A 13,433-nucleotide genomic window follows, 5' to 3' on the forward strand; every position below is an offset into this window, starting at 1 on the left:
ACCACCTCTAATGAGGGGTATAAATTCATCCTTAAGAGGTCCTTAAACACCCTCTTTTCCTGCACAAAACTTGGAAGCTTGGCTTCCTTGTTAGAGATAACTAGCTTATCATCAACATGATTAGCTAGCATCATTAAAAATCTAACATAGTAAATATTCCTAGGTCTATCAGCCTTATCACCTAACTTCTCCCCAATTTCATGGATCATCAAAGTACCAAAATTATAATACTCATTGGTTAAAAACGTGTAAACCATCTGCAAAATCTGAGAAGTGATAGCATTAAAATTACTAATCTTACCGGAAAAAGATTTTCCAAAAGCATCACATAAATAACTCCACTCTCTCCTAAGTCCTCTCCTCTCTATTTTACCTAGGGCATCAGTAGGCAAAACATAGTTCATGGCATATAGCATATTAACTAATTGAATATCAGAAGGCAAAGTTGTAACAGTATTTTCAGGAATCTTAAAACATGCATTCATGACATCACAGTTAATAACATGAACATTATTCTTAAGAGAGAAAGAGATAGTATCATCCTCACTATTAAACTCAGCAGTTGTCCAGATTTCCTCTACCACTTCATGGTAGATTGTAGGAGTGGAAAGCATGGCATGAGACAACTGGCTGGCTTGGATGAAGTCCATCATTCTGTGGAACTCCTTCTCTTCCACAGCCTTTTTGTCTACAAACGACGCGAAGTTGTTCTTCTCATAGATGAAATGGGTTGGAGATGTATACTTCTTCATTGGCGCCACTGTAGTTGCAGAAAAAGCTTGGTGAAAATAGAAACTTGTTTTTGCACAGAGAGAGAAGGGGGTTTGTGAATTCGAAAGAGTGTGATATAAAGAAATGAAAATAAATTGAAATACTTATATACTTTCTCAGAGAACTGCTGTGATTGGCTGAGAAATTACTGATAAGTGGTATTTATACACACTTATAGGCCTTCATTTCCACTTAAATTGGTTGGTTGTACTTAAGTGTTTAGTGTCTTTTGATGTGTTTTTAGTGTTTTTCTGTGCAGGTCACGAGTTGAGGTGATGAAGTGATTTTCTATCATTTTAGGTTGTTTTTGGTGCATTATTTGCAAGAATAGAGAATTGTGGATTCATCGCGACTTGGGATTTTGTGGGTATATCTTCTACAAACCCTCACGAGAGCACACTCGTCCACTAGAGCTATCTAGGGGTTTAAAGGGCTTGTTGCATGTGCTAAATGCAACCGTGATCACCTACGGAAGTGGTACTAGAGCGAGGAAGGACATGCACGCAAGAACGAGCAAAAAGCGAAGAAACAGGGCTGCCATGGCAGACAGTAGCGCGCCCGCGCTACTTGTTAGCGCGCCCGCGCTACCAACTGCTGCCATTAGCGCGCCTGCGCTAGTTTAGCGCGGCCGCGCCCTCCAGAAGTGTTCCGGGCCGATTTTTACAGCTTTTCTGATGGATTTTCGCAGCGGACGAGGCCCGGTTGACTTAGTCAAAGCATTCTAATTTCTCAAGTGTAAAAACCCTAGCCTCCAAGTAGTTTTTAGTAGAGAACAATATCGTAATTTAGTTTAATCATTCAAGCACATTATCAGTTTTGTAATAGATCGTTCTTCGCGAGGAAGTGACAGTTTCGAGCGAGATCGTGAACATCAATTCTGTAACGTGTGATCTTTATTATTAATTCAAGCATTTTTATTCCGTTTAATTCTTGTCGTTTATTTATCATGTTTTCAATAGAACCCATGATGTCGATTAGTTCGATTATGAACTAACCGCCTTCATGGGATTCTAATGGATTTATCGATGTAGTCTAGTAAGGAATATTAATTGCTGATTTTGTGACATACGTTGATTTCTTTGCATGAGCCGTGCTTATTCTTCTTAGGAGCGTAGCTAACTTCTAAGTTGTTTGTTAATTCTTTCTGAAGCGAGAGTGGATGATTGAATTTAGAACTATGACATGTAAACATAGGATTATGTGAATGTAACATAATTTGTGGTAGACTTGAAATATTTTTATCACCCTGTGTAATCACGATAGACGACTTGCTATTAAACCTCTCTGCTTACACTACCGCTATAGAGATATAGGGTCTGAGCTTTGTTGGTGTCCATGAAATTTCTGTCTTAATTGTGGATTTTGATTGGTATGATATGTGTGCAACGAGAGTTGGCATGTATTACCTTCGTGTTGTCTGATTAGGATCAACAGTCGCATGTTAATCAGTAATTTCAATTCTAGATGAATTCGATAATGAAGTTAGAATCCCATGTGTTTTCCTATTCTGAATTTGATTAGTAAATTTAGTTATTAGTATAAAAGAAACCATCCTTGTTAATTGTCTTGGCAGTGGAAATTGATCATACATTGTTGCATAGGTGCGTATTCTTAATTCACCAGTCTCTGTGGGATCGAACTTAATATATTACTTGTGATCACGTGCGCTTGCGTGTAGATTTTTGCGAACAAGTTTTTGGCGCCGCTGCCGGGGACTCGGTGTTAATTAATTAGTTTATGTACTTGTCATCAGTGTGCATTAAAATTCACTGACTAGGATTCTATTCTCTTCTCACTTTTCTTCTTTTCTTTATTTCAGGTACTTGGATCGCGTTTATGCAAACACACTCTAAGGCTCATAAGGAAGCAATGGATTCATCTTCTTCTTCTGATTCTGAAACAATGGATTATGCTAGGACAGCAGTTGGTGAGGCGTCACGTGGATTTTCTCGGTTGAAAATCAATGATAATCAGGCTGACACAATTGAGCCAGCGATATCAGCCAGTGGTATTCGAATCAAGCCATCAATCATTCTCAAGCTGCAGGATACTATTCAATTTGGGGGATCTGTTCTTGAGGACCCAAACCTGCATCTAAGGAATTTCGAGAAATTCATTATTGCATTGGATTTCAATATCGGACCTATGGATCTGGTGAAGCTGAGACTCTTCCCGTTCACGCTACGTGATGTAGCACGATCGTGGTTTCTATCTCTCTCGGCAAGAACTACTAATAGCTGGAACCAGTTGGAGAAAATATTCTGTACCAGGTTCTATCCTCTAATTAAAGTATCAGCTATCAGAAACACCGAAAGTAAATTCTCTCAATTCTCGGGAGAATATCTTTGTTTAGCTTGGGACCGATTCAAGAAGATTCTCGAAAATCTCAATGAAGATGGCATGCCTCCTGGAATGGCAATTCATTATTTCTACAGGGGTCTTAATGATCAATGTAGAGCAGAGTTAGACATGGCAGCTGGAGGAAACTTGTGGAGCAAAAGCTTCGATGAGGCTTACTGTTAGGCCGAATAAACTCACTATATATGTTATAATATAGTGAACACAATCCAAGACAAACACAAGTATAAGAGAACAAATCAATAATCTCTTATTCACAAATCACAGTAGCTTACAAATAATCTCTTAGTGATTTATATCTTATCACTAAGAGCTGCTAGGTTACACGAATGATACTCAATTGATAACTCATCTAGAGTAAACCCTAAGCTGTGTTTATATACACAGTTACATGATATCTACTGATTGATTTATAATTATCTGCTTCCTAAAATAATCTAATCAGTAGCTATCCTTCTGCTGTCCTGATTTATACAATCTCTCTTGATATTTATCTTCCTTATTTAGTCAGATATGCTCCTGAAAATCAGCCGCCTGCAAACTCTGATCATCGCTTAAACTCTGATCCAGCTGGCAGTCGCTAAACTCTGATTTCCAGCTAAACTCTGATATTTGCTTCTGCACACTAAACAAGTTAAATACCTGTGACATCATCAAATATGTAACAATCTCCCCCAACTTGTGCATTAGACAGAATGAACAAGTTCTATATATTTACTGATGATGTCAAAAACAATCAAGGACAAATGCAAGAAATAATTAATCTGCATAAACGAATCATAACTTACAGATTGAGCAGAACTAATTACAACTTACAGTACATATCAGAACTTAGTCAGCCAATCAGTCTATACCCATAGCTCTCCTTGACAAACTTGGTAATCAGATCTTCTTCAATTTGTTTCAGAGTTTGTATCATTTGAGCTTTGACAGTCTTTAACTCTTCATCTTCATCTCCTGTCTGGTATATAGCTGATCTCAAAGCATTTGCTTTGCTTCTCTTCATTGCTTCTCCCAATTGAATCACTCTGGGCCTGTCTGCTTCATTATTATAACCCAAGATTCTGGTGTTTGCAATAGTCTCCATCACAGAGCTATTCTTCTCCATGTCAATTTCAGAACCATCATCTTGAGCTATTTTTGGAATGTATTCTTCATCAGGCTGTACTCCATAAAATCTTCTCTTTTCTCTGATTGTTCTCTTCATCAAGTCTGACCACCTCTGAGTAGCTTTATTCTTGATCTCCAGCACATAGTGAAAATGCTCCAGCTCCCTCAAAGATTTCAGTAACAAATCAGCTTCTGAGATTCTATAAACTTTGCCAGACTCCAGAAATATAGCAATCTTTTCTTTGTCTTCTGCCCCATCATGAGTGTCCATTAAGATTTGAACTGACTCAACCTTATCAAGATCCTCCTGTGTTACAGCTTCGCCTACTTTTTCAGTTAGAGGATAAGGATCCCTGAAAGTAGTTGCTGAACCTGTTTGAATCTTTTCTTTTCTGTGACCAAGGCCAGTCCAGTCATAAGCTTCTTTTCCTCTGGTTCCATGAGATCTGATTCTGGTGAGCAGTTGGCTTTCTTTGTACAGATTTGTACCAAGACTTCCATATAAACTCTTTTTCTTCTTCTGATCTTGAGTCTTCTCAGAATTTAACTTTAACCAAGAGGCTTTAATGTCTTCAACTTTCTCTTCTTCAACTGAACCTTTAACTTGAGCATTGTCAGTGGTTAAAGCTATATCAGATATTGGCTTGCTTTCACTTCTTTTTCTTCTGATTAACCCAGCTTCTCTTTCTACAGCTTGATCAGATACATCAGTGATTATATTTGCATTTCTGCTCAGCTCTAACATCCTCTTAGAAGGATTCTCTGATGCTATCTTGATCATTGACTTCTTTATCACAGGAGGAGCTGAAGGAACTCCATCAACAGGTTCCTTACCTTTATCTGCTATATCAGATTCAGATTGAGTCTGAGATCTAGTTCTTGGTCTGTTGATATCAGTGTAGTTTACTTCACTGATTACTATTCCCTTTTGTTTTGGAATTTTCTGTTTCTGAGGGGAATCAGTAATCTGTCTTGGCTCATCAGACTTTGTTTTGCTGACCTTCTTCTTCTCAGCAGCCAATCTTTCTTCTTCAAGTCTGATGGCCTCAATGTCAACTCCTGGATTCTCTTTTTCAAAAATTTTCCTTGCCATGGCTTCATCAATTGCTTGCAAGGAAGGAGATTTATAGAAGAGAGTGGTTTCTTTGCCTCTGAATTTCAGAGTTTGGCAAAATTTCTGAGACTCAGGGTCTCCAGCTTCAATCAGCTTTTCAGCTTCAGCAACCAAGTTTTCTTTCTTCTTTTCCACTTCAGAGTTCACAAGATCAATTTCTTTGGATAATGCATCTGAATCTCTGACTGCTTTGGTTATGTTCTGAGCTTGAGTTACAACAGTCAGTTCCATTGATCTGTGTTTTTGAGATTCTCTGGGTGGTCTCTCAGAGCTTGCTGCTTCTCTACTGTTCTTCTTTGTTTCTTTACTTTGCAGCAGCTTCAGCTTTTGCTGTTTGTTTATTTCCCCTTTTTCTGCCTCATCATCATCTGGCTTTTTCCTTTTTAATTGCTGATCAGGTTTGCATTTGTCTTTGGATGTTTTCTCCCCCTTTTTGACATCAGCAGAGGTGAGAACCTGTACCAGCTGTGCCACAGAAGCACTCAAATCTGCCAGAGTATAATTCATTGAAGCCTGAGTGGCTTCAATAGAGGTAAGCCTATCTTCCACAGAAGGTGATGTGGTTCTGCACATCCTGTGATTATATGACAAGTGGCAAATTTTCCTTCTAGCAGGCTCAGAAAATGGAATTGGAGAGCTTGGAACTGCAGGTGCTGTAAATGGAGTGGATTCCCTAACTGGTGACAGTATCTTAACTGGGGAATCAACCCTTTCTGGTGAATTTTCTCTGACTGGCTCAGAGATTATAGGGGTTGATGTGACTTCTGTTCCTTCATCATCATCAATGTCTGCAAGACAAATACTCAGAGTATGTGACTCTAGAGCTTCAGTAACTGCATCAGAGTTTGCAGCTTCAGTAATCTCCTGAGCAGGAGCTGCAACAAGAACTTCAGGTTGAAGCAGAGAATCCTGAATCATTTGCAAGACCAACTCTATCTGTGCATCTTCTGATTGATTGGGGACAGCAGGAACTGTTTCTGACACAAGAATATCAGCTGCTATATTCTCTTCAACAGATTTTGTTCCTTCAGATTGATCATTGTGATCAGAGGTTGACTCTGACATTTGTTGGTCAGCTGCAGCAATATCAAGTGGCACTGCAGAGATAGGTTCTATCAACAGTGGCTCTGCAGATTGATCAGAGAAAGGAATCAAAGGTTGTTTAGGTTCCTCTGATTGTGGTGGGTCCACAGTCAGATCAGTAATAGAGGTTGCCTTTATTTTCTTTCTCAGTTTCTTTGCTGGTGGAGGAGAAGGAATGTCTTCTTCTGATTCAGAATCTGAAATCTTCTGAAGGAATCTTCTTTTCCTGGGAGGAGGAGATGGCTGTTTGGATGGGGATCTAGAAGACCTCAGTACCCTTTTTGGTGAAGATATTACAACTGGTCCTTGTTGGGAAGAACCAGAGGTTGGTTTGGGATCAGCAGTTGGTATTGGGTTATGAACTGGAGATGGAGGCTGTGGGATATTATCATCAGAGAATAGGGCTCCATACTTGTCTGGTAGAGCTAACTTCAGCTTATCCTGTACAGTCACAGGAATAGCAAATACAGGTGCAGCATTCTTTTTACTATCCTTTTTAATCAGATCAGTAAAAGCTCTTTTGGTGATTTTAAAAGGGAGTTCATTTCCTTCTTCAGGAAGGGGCACATCAGGGAAGCAGTAAGAAAATATAAGCTGACAAAATCTTGAGTAGTAGACAATATTCATATTTTCTTTTCTCCTATCACCAATGAATCTCAAGATAGATGTAGCAATATCAAATTTGAGATTGTGGATTAGAAAATACCCAATCTGCTGGCTGAAGATGGGGATGGCATCAAAGTTGCTACATTTGTTGCCGAAGGCCCTGGTGATGCAATCATAAAAGAAGCTCCACTCCTTGCAAAGATGTGGACGCTTAAGTTCTCCCATCTTGTCAGTACTTGCTGTGTACCCAAGAAAAATCATCATGTCCCTCAGAGTTTGAGTAGGAACTGATGAATCAAACTTCTTTTCTTCAGGAAGATGAAGAGCCTTCCTGATAGTTGCAGGTGAGATAGCATACTCTTGGCCTTCATAATTGCATGTAAGAGATGGAGAACCCTTTTCACCGCCATCATCGTAGTTTGCTGATCTCCAGAGGGTTAGGACTTGAGAAGGGGAGATTTGCTCTGGCTGAGTTAGAGCATACATAAGCTCACTGTGAGCCAGGAAATCTTGAATAAGATGAAACTCCTTGGGTGCTTCATCATTATCCAGAATAGCTGAGTAGTTGTTGGTGACAAATTTTGCTCCATTGTACTCGAAAGCAGTAGTCGACATGATTTCTGAAAAAATGAGAGTTTGAGGTTATGCAGGTGTGGTGTTTGACAAAATGCTTGAGAGAAATCGTGAAGAGGGTTTGAGAGAGAGAGAGAGTAAAGATCGTGTGTGAGAAATGAAAAATTTCAATTTCTGACAACATATATATGTATACGCATGCTGGTGAGAGATAAAAGCTGTAGTGGGGCACGTGGCAGGTTCTAAACGGTAAAAAGATGTGGTAGTGGAGAGGTAATTATGAGTGGCGTGTGAATCTGAACAAACATGCACCGGTTACCAATAAAACACAATTATTTACCGTGTTTTTCTCCACTCAGGAATTCAAATGGTTTTTCTACCGTTTGATAATAAAAACTAATATTTATCTGACCAAAATATTTATTTTAACTCGGACTTCGATCAGAGGCTGACCATTGACCAGAGTTTAAATAAATGACTTATAAAATGACAAATCAAAGAGTGATCATTGAATCTTGTAATGATGAGAGATAAATATTCAAGGTCTAAACGACGCTTGCTCCTCAGAATTTGCAAATATTTATTGAACTCTAGTCAAAAATTACTCGAAGCCAAGAAAAATCGTTAATCACAGAAGTGGAGTGGGGTGTGTGATAACATGAATATTCTAATGTCACAGAGATTGTCAAATTTCTTAACTAATATTAGAAAGACTCAGATTATTAGAAAATTGTTTAACCATCTCATAAGCCGAGTTTCTCAGGTTGTGGATCAGAGTAACTTATTTCTTCTCTTTGAAATCACAAATGTCTTTTGAAAGGGAACTCCTCATGGTAAGTGAGTCATAACCTTTATTTGACTTTTTGTTTTCTCAGAGTATTTCTCCAGTAATCAGAGAATGTGAAAAGTCACCAAAAAATTGTTTCAATTTTTGATGCATTTGCTTGATACCAGCAGTGCACTTGGTTCTTTCCTTTCACAAGTTTTCTAAGATCTCAAAGGAGTACCTGAGATTATTTCTTTTGCTTTTCTTTTCTTTTGATTTTCTTTACTGAGAAGAAATTTCTTGAGGACCCATAACTGAGTTGTCTTAACTCTTAGCTTAGAAGAGGAATAAATCAGATTCTTTTCTGAGTACATGTCTAATATTTAAGAAGTAAGACAATCTAGGTGACAAAATTATCTCATGTGTTATGTGTTAAAGATTTCCACAGCTGTAATATCACAAAATTCAGACTTTAGAGAGGCTTAAGACTAAATTCAGTTAAGTGCAACATATTCTTCACAGGAATATCTTTCATCAAGAAAAATTCAAGTCATCAGAGTTTGTCGGATCAGAGTTTAAATATCAGAGTTTATCAAATCAGAGTATAATTATCAGAGTCTGAATGGAGAATAACAGATGCAGTTGCAGATAAGATTTATAACAACAAATACTAACAGATAAAGTGTTTGTGCAATGTGTCAGAGTTTAGAGAGGACCAGATATCATCCCTAATTCGTTTACAAGCCTTGTAAATGTTGCTTCAGCCAATGGTTTGGTGAATATATCTGCCAACTGCTGATCTGTTGGAACAAAGTGAAGCTCTACTGTTCCTTCCATCACATGTTCTCTGATAAAATGATACCTTATGCTGATATGCTTGGTCATAGAATGCTGTACTGGATTTCCTGTCATGGCAATAGCACTTTGGTTATCACAATAAATAGGAATTTGAGTCAGAGTTAACCCATAGTCCAGTAGCTGATTCTTCATCCATAAAATCTGAGCACAGCAGCTTCCTGCAGCAATATACTCTGCTTCCGCAGTGGATGTGGAGATAGATTTTTGTTTCTTACTGAACCAAGAAACTAATCTTCCTCCTAGAAATTGACAGCTCCCACTTGTACTTTTTCTGTCTATTTTGCATCCTGCAAAATCTGCATCAGAGTAACCAATCAGTGTAAAGTCTGATTCTCTGGGATACCAGAGTCCCATCTCAATTGTTCCTTTGAGATATTTGAAAATCCTTTTGACTGCTACAAGGTGTGGTTCTCTTGGATCTGCTTGAAATCTTGCACAGAGACAGGTTGCATACATGATATCAGGTCTACTAGCAGTCAGATATAGGAGTGAGCCTATCATACCTCTGTAGTTAGTAATTTCTACTGGTGAACCAGTATCTTTATCTAACTTAGTGGCAGTTGCCATTGGAGTGGTAGCAGCTGAGCTATCCTGCATGCCAAATTTCTTTAGCAGGTTCTTGGTATATTTAGACTGATTAATGAAAATTCCTTCATCAGTCTGTTTAACTTGAAGTCCCAAAAAATAGCTCATTTCTCCCATCATGCTCATCTGATATCTAGACTGCATAAGCTTTGAGAATCTCTCACAGAGTTTAGGATTAGTAGACCCAAAAATAATATCATCTACATAGACTTGAACTAATAGCAGGTCATTACCATGGTTGAGATAAAAAAGAGTTTTATCAATTGTACCTCTGTTGAAACCACTGTCCAAAAGAAATTGAGCCAGAGTTTCATACCATGCTCTAGGTGCTTGCTTTAGTCCATACAGTGCTTTATCCAATCTGTAGACATGATCTGGAAATTTTGTGTCCACAAATCCTGGAGGTTGTTCAACATACACTTCTTCCTCCAGCTCCCCATTGAGAAAAGCACTTTTTACATCCATCTGAAACACTTTGAACTTCTTGTGTGCTGCATAAGCCAAGAAAATTCTGATTGCTTCCAATCTGGCAACTGGAGCAAAGGTCTCATCATAGTCAATTCCTTCTTGTTGAGAGTATCCCTTAGCTACCAGTCTGGCTTTATTTCTTGTAATTACACCATCACTGTCTGTTTTGTTCCTGAAAACCCATTTAGTACCAACTATTGATCTGTTCTTTGGTCTTGGTACAAGTGTCCAGACTTTATTTCTCTCAAATTCATTTAACTCCTCCTGCATTGCTGTTACCCAGTCTGCATCCTTTAAGGCTTCTTCCACTTTCTTTGGTTCTGTCTGAGATAAAAATGAATGAAATAAACACTCATTTGCTGTTGCAGTTCTGGTTTGTACTCCAGCATCTGGATCCCCAATAATCAGATCTGGTGTATGAGACTTAGTCCATTTTCTTTCATGTGGCAGTTGACTCCTGGAACTGGATCCTCCCCCATGATCCATGCCAGTATCATTTTGATTCTCTGATGCCTCTCCCCCATTATTCATGCTATCTCCATGAGCATTCTGAGTTTCTGATGCTCCCCCTGAAGATGTGTTCTCTTGATTCTCTGATGTAGAGTGATCAGAGTTTGAGGAGTCAGAATCAGAGTTTGTGGTTTCTGCCGAATCTGCAATATTTTCATTCAGATTTTCATTTTGAAAGTGCTCCCCCTCAACATGTGCTTGAGGTTGATGATCAGAAGAGACATGTTCTGATATTGTCTCAGAGTCAGAGTTTATGGAATCAGAGAATGCATCTTCATCTTCAAATCTCAGTTGCTCATGATCTTCAAAATCTTCCATTCCAGTAATTTTCTTATCATCAAAGGACACATGAATGGATTCCATGATTACCTTTGTTCTCAGATTGTAAACTCTGAAGGCTTTTGTTGATAAAGGATAACCAACAAAAATTCCTTCATCAGCTTTTAAATCAAATTTAGTTAGCTGTTCAGGATGATTTTTCAGAACAAAACATTTACATCCAAAAATATGGAAGTATTTGAGATTTGGTTTTCTGCCTTTAACCATTTCAAATGGAGTTTTCCCATGTTTGTTGATCAGAGTTGCATTCTGTGTGAAACAGGCAGACTGCACAGCTTCAGCCCAGAAGTAGGTTGGTAACTTTGCTTCCTCCAACATGGTTCTTGCAGCTTCAATCAGTGTTCTGTTTTTCCTTTCTACAACACCATTTTGTTGAGGTGTTCCAGGTGCTGAAAATTCCTGTTTAATGCCATTTTCTTTACAGAACTCCTCCATTCTGAAATTCTTGAACTCAGTGCCATTATCACTTCTGATGATCTTTACTGCATCTTTAGAGATTTTGTCCAGCTGTCTGACATGGTCAATCAATAAAGATGGTGTCTCATCCTTGCTGTGTAGAAAATATACCCATGTATATCTGGTAAATTCATCAACAATGACCAGAGTATATCTCTTCTTTGCAATGGACATTATATTTACTGGTCCAAAAAGATCAACATGCAGCAGATGATATGGCTCAAGAATTGAGGACTCAGTTTTACTTTTAAAAGAAGACTTCCTCTGTTTTGCTTTCTGACAGGAATCACAGAGTCCATCTGGAGCAAAAACTGATTTTGGAAGACCTTTCACAAGATCTTTCTTCACAAGCTCATTTATATTACTGAAGTTCAGGTGAGATAATTTCTTGTGCCAGTTCCAGCTTTCTTCAATACTGGCTCTGCCAAGTAGACAGATTGCAGAGCTTTCAGAGTTTAAAGAGAGCTTGGCTTCATAGATGTTTCCATGTCTGTATCCTTTTAGAACAACTTTTCCAGTGGTTTTACTGATAACTTCACAATGTTCCTCCAGGAAATCAACATGATATCCTCTGTCACAGATTTGACTTATGCTTAGCAGGTTGTGCTTAAGTCCTGAAACCAGAGCTACAGATTGAATGATGACATTTCCAAGATTGATATTGCCATATCCCAAAGTTTTCCCTATGTTGCCATCTCCATAAGAAACATTTGGGCCAGCCTTCTCCACAAAGTCTGATAGCAGGGCTTTATTTCCTGTCATATGCCCTGAGCATCCACTGTCCAGAACTAGGATGTTTTTCCTGTTGCCCTGCAATCACATACACAATTAATGATTAGTTTTAAGGACCCAGACTTGCTTGGATCCTTTGTTCTTGTTAAGTTTGTTAACACTAGCAGCGGAAGATTTATCAGAGTTTATATCAGAGTTTGTGTTAACAGATTTTTTAACAGATGCTGAACTAGGAGAATCAATCTTTTTCTTCAAAGAAGGTTTTAATTCATAATAATTGTAGTACAAACTATGATATTCCTTACAAGTGTAAATGGAATGCCATAAACTACCACAATGAAAACAAGGATTCTCTGGTCTAAATCTAGTATTCCTAGTCTTAACTTCTGATTTTGGAGACATAGCATTTATGTCCTTATTTTTCCTGCAAAAAGAAGCAAGATGGTTAGGATTACCACAATTATGACAAGTTTTCCTAGGAGCATTTGGAACAGGCATGTAATTGTTGCTTTTGTTTATTCCAACCTTTCCATTCCTGTTTTTCCTAGGTTCCTTAATCCTGTTTTCTTTCTTAACCTCCTTGAGTTTATGCTTAAGCTGTTTCTGAGTCATTAAACCAATATTAACCTGTTTAGGAGTATCAGTCTTTGATTTGTCCTTAGTCTTTGATTCTGAAACAAATCTTACTGGAACTACCTTAGGTTTTTCAATTTTAATGGTTTCTTGTTTATATGACTCAGCTTCATTTTTATCAGAGTAACCTAACCCTTTCTTCCAGTTTCCACTTTCTAAGATATTCTGAGTAGTCTTACCTGAGTTAGTCCAAGTTCTGATTATCTCTTTTTCCTTAACAAGTTCTGATTCAAGAGAAGCATTTTTCTTTAAGAGTTCATTTTTAACAAAGATAGCATCATCCCTTTCCTTCTGAACTTCTAGCATCAGAACTAATTCCTTTTCAAGATAATCATTCCTTTTCTTGACATTTAAGTTCTCAGATTTTAGTCTTTCATTTTCTAAAGTCTGATCTCTATAACTAACATGCAGAGTTTTAAGAAACAATCTTAACTCAGTTATATCTTCAGTATCAAAAGCAAGAGTGGAATG

This window comes from Daucus carota, chromosome 8 (assembly GCF_001625215.2).
Source record: "Daucus carota subsp. sativus chromosome 8, DH1 v3.0, whole genome shotgun sequence".
Lineage (NCBI taxonomy): Eukaryota > Viridiplantae > Streptophyta > Magnoliopsida > Apiales > Apiaceae > Daucus > Daucus carota.